This window comes from Rhincodon typus, chromosome 1 (genome assembly GCF_021869965.1).
Source record: "Rhincodon typus isolate 14 chromosome 1, sRhiTyp1.1, whole genome shotgun sequence".
Taxonomy (NCBI): Eukaryota; Metazoa; Chordata; class Chondrichthyes; order Orectolobiformes; family Rhincodontidae; genus Rhincodon; species Rhincodon typus.
Genome location: NC_063332.1, coordinates 75,457,143 through 75,469,190, shown reverse-complemented (window position 1 = coordinate 75,469,190; position 12,048 = coordinate 75,457,143).

Here is a 12,048-nt window from a genome sequence, read left to right as displayed (position 1 = left end):
GGTGACAGCACCTACTAATAGTTTTGCCATTGCAATGTTCATGCTAGGTGCTCAATTTGGTTGACCCTCATAAACCAGGGTTGGTGAAGTTGCTTTTGGATCCTGAGGAAAACTGAAATATACAAATAAACCAACTGAGAATGGAAAAGAAATGAATTAATGCTGATTATTCCACACATAATGAGCAATCGACTGTTATCTTCCAAACAAACAAAAAACAAAGAACTGCAGATGCTTGAAATAAGAAGCAAACAGAAATTGCTGGAAAGACTCAGCAGGTCCAGCAGCATCTGTGGAGAGAAAGCAGAGTTAACATTTCAGGTCCAGTGACCCTTCTTCAGAGCTGATTGTGGCTACGACAAGCTTAAGCAGGAAGGAGAAGTAAACAATAAATGGAACTGAAGCCCAGAGTGAGAAAAACAGTTGGAATGGGTAGAGGTCAGCCTGGGGGAATGAATAGCTGCTAATGGGGGCCATTAGTAGCTGACAATGGGTTGTTTATGGTAGCAGCCCAAGTGATGACAAGGTCTGCTGTGTAGAGGTTGGGTTAAGGGAAATGGGAGAAGGTGACCAAGCTCTATAACTGTAGAACTCGATATTGAGCCTGGAAGGTGCAGGATTCCCAAGTGGAAAATGAGGTGCTGTTATTCAAGCTTGCGTTGAGCTTCACTGGTGCACTGTAGCAAGTCTGAGGAAGAGATGTCGGCCAGGAAACAGGGTGGCCTGTTGAAGTAGCAGGCAACTGGAAATTCAGCGTCATTTTTGCGGGCAAAACATAGGAGTTCTGCAAAGTGGTCACCCAATCTGCACTTCGCCTTTCCAATGCAGAGGAGACCACATTGTAAGCGGCAAATAGAGTAGACTAAATTGAGCGAAGTGCAGGTGAAGCACTGTTTCACCTGGAAGGTGTGTTTGGGCCTTTGGACAGTGAGGAGGGAGGAAGTGAACAGGAAGATGTTATACCTTCTGTGGCTGCATGGGAAGGTGCCATCAGGGTGTGGGAAGGTGTTGGGGGTAAGGGAGGAGTGCACCAGGGCGTCTTGGAGGGAATGGTGCGTGCAGAAGGCTGACAAGGAGTGGGAATATGAGTCTGGTGGTGTCATCCCGGTGGAGATGGCAGAAATGGTGGCTAATGATCCTTTGGATGTGGATGCTGATGGGATTATAAGCGAAGACCAGGGGGACTCTATCAGTGTTGCGGGAGGGAAGAGCAGGGGTGAGGGCCAAAGTGAAGGAGTTGGATTAGATACAGTGGAGGACCCTGTCAGCCATGGTGACAGACAACCCTCAGTTGTGGAAGAAGGTGGACATTTTGTAGGCTTCCTTGTTGAATTTGGCATCATTGGAACAAAAGTGACGGATATGGAGGAACTAGAAGAATAGAATGGAGTCTTTCCAGGAAGTACAGTGTGATGATGTATAGTCAAGATAACTGGGGGTGCCAGTAGGTTTGTGATGGATATCAGCTGCCAGTGAACAGAGATGTCAAAGAAGGGAGGCATCAAAGATGGATCAAGTGAAGGTGAGAACAGGGTAGAAACCAGGAGCGAAATTGATAAACTTTTCCAATTCCAGATGAGAAAAAGAAGCAGCACTGATGATGTTATCAATGTACTAGAAAAAGAGTTGAGGATGGGAGCGAGAATAGAACTGGCTCAATGAATGTTCCACATACCCCACAAAGAGATTGGCATAACGGGGGCCCATGCAGGTACCCATGGCCAACCCTTTGACCTGAAGAAGGTAGGACTTAAAGGAGATGTTGTTCAAAATGGGCACGAACTCAGCTGAGCGGAAGAGAGAGGTGGTAGATGGGGCGGTTCAGGCCTCTTTTCCAGAAACTGGACCTTTTCCTTACCTACCAAATCCAATCAATCTCTTGAAAGAAGTTACCTTTAAGCAAGGCTTGTGGTATGAACATTTAATTTCCATCAGTGTATCATAATTTGACTTCAGATTCAGTAATAATCATGATACAGGAATGCGTGTCCGAATTTTATAATTCTTTGATGTGTTTGTGCACTCAGTGTATGCTGATCCACTTAAAAATGATTTCACAGTAACATTAGAATGAAATTCTGATTTGTTGTAAATGATTAACAATTATCTACAAATGAGACATCCCGGATTACAGTGTATTACACTGACAGTTCCCTTGAGAGAAAACTAAATTTAGTAAAGAACTGCACGAGTATCTTCCTTTGCAGGGCTGACTTAATGAGTGAACAGCAAAATAATTAGGTCTATGATATTCACTTTGGTAATAGATATTATATTGATGAAAATTATTAATGTTTCCTTAAAGCCTTCAAAGTTTTTAGTATCGGTGAGAATAAAACTCACATCTTCCAACTAGACTGAACTCTTCCACATAAAAATGAGTTTGATTGGCAACATTTTAATGTAACGTTGCAAAGAAAAAGTTAGTTGATGCTCTTAACCCAATATACTTTAAAAAGAACAAGACAACTTGTACTTGTTCGGCACCATTAACATATCAAAACAGTTCTATATGGTTCCCAACACTTTTACGAAGCAAACAAATGGAAGGTTTTGGGACAAGTGTCTAGAAACTTGGTAAAAGAAGTAGGTTTTAAAGAGCATTGTAGAGGAGGAAAGAGAGAGATCGAGGTAGAGAGAGAGAGACTAAAATGATTAGCATATAAATTTTAAAGTTTAGGGCTTAGATGATGGATAGCACAGCCCTCTACTGTGGAGCATGTCTTTCTCTCTCTTTGGGCTCTATCCTATCATTTACTCCCCATCCCACCCACTTCCCTATTTTCTGCATATAAACTGACGTTTCCCCAGCCACTACTAGCTCCGAGGAAGGGTCACCGGACCTGAAACGTTAACTCTGTTTTCTCCTCCACAGATGCTGCCAGACCTGCTGAGATTTTCCAGCAACTTTGTTTTTGTTCCGGATTTACAGCATCTGCAGTTCTTTCGGTTTTTACTTAATATTTAACTCACTGCCACATCTCTTCCAGGCACGGCCGCCTTGAAGAAGTTCTGCTCCTCTCTCCAACAGGATTTCTGCTCCAATTTTTCTTCTTGCCCACTGACTTTAATTTCACTGTCACTCCTGGTGTTTGACCCTCCGGACTCAATATTGAGTTCAATAATTTTAGGGCCTAAACTTTCCCATGTCCCAGCCCCCCACCCCACACACCAGGCCTTGTTACCACATAGCCTGCCATTACACACCCCCTGTTGTTAATCACTAACAGTCCCCATTAACAACTATTCACCCTCCCAGCCTGATCGTTAGCAACTCCTTTGTCTGTCCAACTGTCTTTCTCTCTCTTCAGGCTCTATCCTATCGTTTACTCCCTACCCCGCCAACCTCCCTATTTTCTGCATATAAACTGACGTTTTCCCAGCCACCATTAGTTCTGAGGAAAGGTCACCGGACCCGAAACGTTAACTCTGTTTTTTCCTTCACAGATGCTGCCAGACCTGCTGAGCTTTTCCAGCAATTTTGTTTTTATTTCTCTGTATGCACTTGCTGTGCTGAAGTCTCTCCTGCCTCCCCTACCTGGGTCAACCACCTGCAGATCATGTGATCCCTTTGGAACCATCTCCACACAATCCACTGGCACAATCTTGAGCATCTGGCTGCTTGTTATTTCTAATTATCCACCCCAATCCCACTCTGAGCTCCCCTTCTTTGTTTTAAACATTGTTATATAACAGTTGAACAGAAGTTCAAGGAAAAGTATCCATCGTTTGATTGGCTATTTTGCAGACTTTCAAAGCCAACATTTGGTTCAACAATTTCAACCATAGGAGTGAATTTTACCAGAATTCAGCTGAGTGTCAATTTTGGGAAGTTTCACGGAGTATTTCCCTTCATGTTTTCACACGATGTCGCGCTGCTCACTTCATTATGTATGTGCCACATCTCAATAGCACTTGTGCGTTCACCAACTGAGGGAGTACTCACTGCTGCTGGGACCTTTCAGGATTTCTGGTGCTTGTGCCATGTTTAAAGCTTTACTGTGCACCAGATCAAATGTCGCCAACCAGCAATACCCCTTCATGTTACACATAGGAAAAGGGAAACAAAAATGTAAAGCTTCCAAGGGCACATAGGTCGTATGGGTGGCACTTTATTAGAAATACATGTTCATATTTGTAAATATATGTCCTCTTTACATCATCACCTGTCTGATCGAGTCTAATTGTAACTTCAGCCATAGAATCAAGGTACACAGGCTACCTGTCCTTAGCACTATACCTTGTTAGGGGCCTGTCTCAGAGTATAGCACCTTGTCATTGTCCAATGTTGGAGCATCACATGCTGGAAGGCTTTCAAAGAGTTGAAAACATAACCTTTATTGAACAGCAGCAAAAGCAAACACCAAAAATGTAGGAGCAGAAGTAAGATATTTGGCCTATTGAGACTGATCTGATAATCCTCAACTCCACTTTTCTGCCATTTCCTATAAACTTTGATTCTCTTTCTGATTAAAAAAAATTCCTATCCAAGCATTAAATACACCTAAAGACCCAACCTCCACAGCCTCCTACAGATTTACTACCCTGGCAGAGAAGAAATTGCTCCTATTCTTTGTATTAAATGGGAAAACCCTTATTCTGACTTCATGCTCTCTTGTCCTAGACTGTACCACAAGGGGAAACCTAACTTGCCAAGCCCCCTAAGAATCTTGTATGCTTCAATAAGGTTGTCTCTCATTTTTCTAAGCTCCGGTAAGTACATACTGGACGTACTCAACCTCTCCTGATAAGAAAATCCATCCATGCCAAGAATCAGTCTATTGAATTCTATAGAGTACCTCCAACGGCAGTATATGTTTCCCTAGATAAAGGGCCAACACTGTTCATAGTATTCTAGGTGTGGTCTAAGTAGTGCCTTGTACAGTTTAACAAGACTTCCCTGTTTTCACTTTCCGGTTACCTTTTCTATTACCTGAACTTGTATTTTTTTTGTCATTTGTGCACAAGATCCTGTAAATCTCTCTGTGCTGCAGCTTTCTACAGTCTTTCTTCATTTAAATAATATTCAGTTCCCGTATTCCTCCTGCCATCGTGTATAACATTTTCCCACATTGCATTACATCCGTCAAGATTTTGCCCACTTACTTAACCTATCCATATCACTCTGCAGTGTCTTTTTGTCATTCTCATCACTTGCATTCATAACTATTTTTGTGTTATCCACAAACTTATTGATAGTACATTCACTTTCTCACTCAAGTCATGAATATACATTGTAAATAAATGTAGCCCTGGTGCACCCTGTGTGCAGGTTGCCATCCTATAAATGTTCCGTCTTCTATTGGTTAGCCAATACTCTCTCCATGCTAATATGCCACTACAACACCATGAGTCTTATCTTATCAAGTAGTCTTATGCATATTAACTTAACTAATACCTTTTGGAAATCCAAAATATTACATTTCTATAGATTCCCCTTTATCTATCCCAATTGTTACCTATTCAAAGAATTATGATAAATTTGTCAGGCATGATTTCCCCTTCATGGAGCCATGCTGACTCTGTTTGATTCTATTATATATTTCTAAATGCTCTGCTATTACATCCTTTAGATTCTAACATTTTTCCAAAAAATAGATATTATGCTTACTGGCTTATAGTTACCTGATTCTTTTTTATTTCTCTGCCTTTTTTGAATAACTGTCTTACATTGGCAGTCTTCAATTCTCTGGGACTACTCAAGAACTTAAGGATTCTTGGGAAAATGCAACCAGTGCATCCATTACCTCTGCAGCTAATTCCATGAATGTCCCCTGAAACTTATTCAGTCCAGGCGACGACCTATTAGCTTTAACTCCCAATGGTTTCCTTAGTACCTTTTTGTCAAGCAAAGTTTTAGAACATAGAACGTAGAACATAGAACATAGAACATTACAGCGCAGTACAGGCCCTTCGGCCCTCGATGTTGCGCCGACCTGTGAAACCAATCTGAAGCCCATCTAAACTAAACTATTCCATTGTCATCCATATGTTTATCCAATGACCATTTAAATGCCCTTAAAGTGGGCGAGTCTACTATTTTTGCAGGCAGGGCATTCCACGCCCTTACTACTCTCTGAGTAAAGAACCTACCTCTGACATCAGTCCTATATCTATCACCCCTCAATTTAAAGCTATGTCCCCTATGTATTTATTTCTTCCCCCACTTTTGCCCCTTGATTATTTCATATTTTTTGGAATGCTTTTGGTATCTTCTACTGTAAAGACTGACAAAAAGTATTTAGTCAGCTCCTCTGTCATTTCTGGTTCCCCATTATTATTTTCTTGGCCTCATTCTACAAGAGGGGTTTATGTTCACTTCTGCCTCTCCCTTTTCTATATATTTAGTGAAGCTCTTACACTTTTACATTACATACTAATTTGACTTCAACCTTTACTTTATCCCTTTTTTGATTATCTTTTATTGGTTTTTGAAACTTTCCCGATCCTCTAGATTACTATTAATCTTTGCTGCACTTTATGTTTCTTTCTTTCTATTTGATACCATCCTTAACTTCCCTGGTAAACCATGATTGGATTATCCCCTTTCAGAATCTTTCTTCCTCACTGGGATATGACCTCACTGACTGTGTCCACGTCCTTGGTTTGAAATTGGACACTGCCCTTGCGAACAATGGCAAATCACCCTAACTGATGTCAGTGCCTAAACTAAAACAAAGAACTGTGGATGCTGGAGATCTGAAACAAACAACAACTGAAATTGCTGGAAAACTTCAATGGGCCTGGCAACGTCTGTGAAGAGATGCCATCAGACCTGCTGAGTTTCTCCAGCAACTCCTGGTTTTGTTTGTGACAGCAGTCCCTCTTGAATTGACTGAGGACTATCCCTCAGACTTTGAGACATGGTCATTTGCCTGAAGCACCTATAATGTAAGCTTCTTGTACACACAGTGGTATAAGATTAAAGTAACACTGTACCATACAGCTACATGTCCATTTGCTTGAATGATCACTGGTGACAACGATGACTAGCTGTTTAGTTTTGTGTCAACACGACAGACAGAATTTGTAAGTGTGAGTTTTTAAATTCTGAATGAGGTGGCAATGTGCTAAAAAGTCAAGGAAAGGCAAAGGAAAGATGCTGCACATATACAATTCAGCACAATGTAAGAGAGCCCTGAGGTACACCCTGCTCCAATGTCTGTGATGGAAGCCTGTGCCTGCTGCGATGTGGCCTGGCCGCAACATTACAAAGCAAGCTGATAGTGCACTCCAAAGGGCAGCATTGAAGTGGATATTCTAAGTGGGTTAGAGATGTGCCATGACGATGTGGCAAAGTTAGTGCATGTCCGATGCCAACATCCATGGACAGGGAAGTGCAGGTGGTCTGTTTTCATGGAGCATACTGAGATACTGGTGACTGCTGTCCAAGATGCAAGCCTGGAGAAGCAAGTTGCTGGCTGCAACTGTTAGGAACCTGCTCTGGCTTTCTTGTGAGGACTTGTAATTGACTGGTTTCTCTCTGCCTTATGGGAGAATAAGAAATCACAATAAATGTAGCAAGATTAGATACTAATGAGATGTAAATACATGCAAAAAGGCCGCTCATGATTCGCTAGCAAGGTTCTCATCTTACTATTCAAAACTTGGGCGAATAATCAGAATGTTTTCCTCAACGCTGAGAAACCTTGTTTTTCTAATCTGTTTTTTCTCAATTGACTCACCATTGCTCAGATTTTCATCAGTTGGGCTGGTGGGCCGAGAAGTGGCAGATGGCGTTCAATTTAGATAGATGTGAGGTGCTGCATTTCGGAAAGACAAATCAGGGTAGGACTTAGACACTTAATGATAAGGTCCTGGGGAGTGTTGCTGAGCAAAGAGACCTTGGAGTGCAGGTTCATAGTTCCTAGAAAGCAGAGTCACAGTTAGACGGGATAGTGAAGAAGGCGTTTGTTATGCTTGCCTTTTTTTGGTCAATGCATTGAGAAGAGAAGTTGGAACGTTATATTGCACTGTACAACACATTGATTAAGCCACTTTTGGAGTATTGCTTACAGTTGTGGTCTCCCTGCTATAGGAAGAATGTTGTGAAACTTGAAAGTATTCAGAAAAGCTTTACCAGGTTGCCAAGGTTGGAGGGCTTGCGCTATAGGGAGAGGCTGAATAAGCTGGGGCTATTTCCCCTGAGCATCAGAGGCTGAGGAGTGACCTTAGAGAATTTTATAAAATCATGAGGGGCATGGATAGGGTAAATAGACAAGTCTTTTCTCCAGGGTAGCGGAGTCCAAAACGAGAAGGCATAGGTTTAGGGTGAGAGGGGAAAGATTTAAAAGGGACCCAAGGGGCAACTTTTTCACACAGAAGGTGCTGCGTGTATGGAAGGAGCTGCCAGAGGAAGTGGTGGAGGCTGGTACACTTACAACATTTTAAAGGCTTCTGAATGGGTTTACGAAGAGGAAGGGTTTAGAGGGATATGGGCCAAATACTGGCAAATGGGACTAGGTTAAATTGGGATATTTGGTCAATATGGATGAGTTGGACTGAAGGTTCTGTTTCCATTCTGTACTGCTCTATGACTCTATGAATCTATGCTCATCATTCAGGGGTTGGGAAAATGCAGGCCGTAATCTCTGTTCCCATTATTGCCTTTCATTCGTCCTTTTGATCTATTTCTCCAACCTTGGCTCCGTTGGCTTTGCACCATGATTCCTTTCATCGTTTAAATTTTATCTGACTTCCAGCCCCTCACAGACTTTTCCTCTCGTTCCTGTTCTTCTACATAACCCTTTGCTTTTCTTTGTACACACTTAGTACTTGAAACATCTCTGCCTGTTTCCTGCTCTGATGAAATGTCATCGACCTGAAACATTAACTTTGTTTCTCTCTACACAAATGCTGCCAACTTGGGGCATTTAATATTTAAAAAGTTTTTTTAATTTTTGTTTATTTTGAGATAATACTGCCTACTTAACTTCAGCCCCATTTATTAACCATTTCCAGGTCCAAGAAAAAAGCCAACACCAATTTTTATAGCACTTTTAGGCCTGAATTTTCACTGAGCAGGGATAACTTTGGACCCTTGAAAAATAGCTTTTGGCTCCCAATTCCATGATTCATGACCCCATTCCCAGCCTTTCCAATTTTCACAAAGGACTTTTAAAGGTGCACGGTAGTGGATTGAAGGAGGAGAATGTAGTTCACCCATGGGGTTGGAAAGTACACCCTGCAAACGATATTTCCCATACAAAGAGTTTATATTCAGCATTGCAAAATGTTCAATGGTCTTGGCATATCTTTCTATTACTTGGGTAGAATTTGAATCTTGGATATATGTCAAATATTTCTGCTTCCAAGTCAGCTATTGTGTTTGGTGTCTCCTAGGTCGTCTTTTTGCACTAACAAAACACTGGATAACACAGAGTTTTTATACTGGTGAAATTGTATTCATACTGTTGTTGCAGCATATTAAAGAGCGCTAAGATGTGTATCTCCATCTCTACTGGAAATGAAAAGCTAGACTCTAAATTGAACATCAGCTATCAAATCGAACAGTTTTTGAACAGATTGGATTTTTTGATTACCTCATTCAAAGGCATACTGCATCTGTGGAGCTCTGCAAGCATAACTCATCAAACTTAGTTTAGAAAAACTAAAAATCACTTTGCAAAAATCGTAGTTTCATGTAGACTAAAACATTGGTATTAAGGAACTTTTTTATCATTATACAAGTGAACTAGAGATATCCATACATAAATTTATTTGGCCGTTATTGCATTAAAACAAAAGGAAGAATTTGAATGCTAGAGATCAGAAATGTAAATAGAAAATGCTGGAGAAACTGAACAGGTCTGGCAGCATCTGTGGAATAAAAACAGGGCTAATGCTTCAATTCCAATATGATTTTCTTTTATTACCAAGAAGGCTGTATGTGGATTCCATTTATTCCGTTCGGAAAAAAATGGATTATTTTGAAAGCTGCTTGATATGTTTTCTTAAGGTACACTGCTAAAAGTAGTTCTGTGGTACTAAATGGTTAATTAACATTTCTTAAACTGCTGAAGTACTTAACCAGTTAATGAGCATTTCTTGAACCGTCAAGAGTAATTAATCATGTTCATGACTCATGAGTTTGGTACTTTACTTGTTGGAAAGGTAGAGTACGTAATAAAAACTGCACTAAAGGATATACAATGAAGTATGAGCATCAATAATCTCAGCCCTTTCCTTACAGTAACACTTAGCAGCAATTTATATGTTTGGGAGCATGTAGCGTCGGCTCAGCTTCTATTGTGATTGAAACTGCCTCCCACATTGCCTGGTACAAATATTGGTCCTATGTAAGTAAAATATATATGTTCTTGGAAATGGACTATGCAGAATAAGCAATAAATAGGACAGAAAATAGAAAGTTTGTGCAGCACTGTTTATTGTAAAACTGTGTGAAATTGTCTGTCATCAGTACATGTTGGTCAATGAATCTCTCTATCAGCATGGATGATGAACAGAGAAAGAGAGAGAGCAAGAATTGTGGGGAGAGGGCAGACCTGTTATGGTGTACTCCAAAAACAACCAAGGAGTGACATTACAGGACAGCAAGGCTTTTGTTTAAGCTAAGTGCTAGGAAATTTCAAATTTCAGTCAAAGTATAACAGCAAGTGAAATAATGTCAAGATTTTAGCATGATAGCTTGTAGTTGGAGAGAGAGGATCCAGTTATCGTGGTTCACATAAGTACCAGTGGTAGGACCAGGATAGAAGTTCTGCTTAGGCAGTAAGAGCTGCTAAGGCTAAATTAAAAAGCATAACCTCAAAGGTAATTTCTGAATTATTACCTGATCCACAAGCAAATTATTATAGAGCAAAAAAGATTAGAGTTAAATGTTTATTTCAAGGATTGGTGTGGGTAAATTGTCAAAATATATCAGGTTCCTCGTTAGTCTACATCAATGACTTCATATGTTTGAACAAGAAGCAGGGGTAGAAATTTTAAGCATTGTATAAAACTCTGTAAATAAGGTTATTGCACGTTTAGAAAACAGGGTCATCTCTGCTTTGAGACCAATCAACAATATAGAATATACAACAAGACAGGGAAGCATAATAAATTTAATGATACTTGAAGGTGGCAGTTGAGGGAATAGTTAGCAAAGCAAATATGATCTTGGGTTTTGTACAACACAATAGTTTCGTTGAACCACTATAAAGCTTTAGTTAGGCCATAATTAGAACATTGTGTCCAATTCTAGTCACTGCACTTAATGATGTGAGTATCCTTTAATGGGATCAATTGTGATTTACCAGAATGATTCAGAGAAATTTGAATCTTAATATTAATGTTAGCTTGGAGAGGATGAGATTGTGCACCTTGAAATAAATAATATTAAGGGGAAAATTTGATAGAGTAGTACAAAATATTGACAGGTTTGTACAAGGTGGACAAAGAAAAGTGGTTCCCACTAGATGATGGTCCAAGTACGAGGGACAGAGTTTTAAAAGTTTGACCATGTGACGCAGATAGATTGTGAGGAAAATACTTTTTACACAGAGTGGTTAGAACCTGGAATTCACTACATAAGGGGCGGCAGAAGCAGAGAAAATCAATCATTTCAAAAGGATGGGCAAATAGAGGAAATAATCTTGGGGGCCACATGTATGGAGTAGGGAATAGGACCAATGCAATTGTTACATGCAGAGTCTTTATATACTTGATAGGCCAAATGGTGTCCCCCTTCTGTTCTATAATGACACTATGAATCTATGAGTCATAAAAGTTAGTTTCCAGGTAGAGAAGGCATAATTATGAGAGGAATTGAACATTCTATTCACTTGTGGGATGTGGGCATCGCTGGCTGGCCAGCATTTCTTGCCCATCCCCAGGTGAATATAAATAAAGATGTCGTGCTTCAATTGTAGTGGACATTGCTGAGACCACAGCTTGAATGCCATGTGCATTATTGGCCTCCTAATTTGTGGAAGAGGTAAATGCTTTGGTGGTGATTCAGAGGAGGCTTACTACACTGATACCTGGAATAATTGAGATAACAAGGTGTAGAGCTGGATGAACACAGCAGGCCAAGCAGCATCAGAG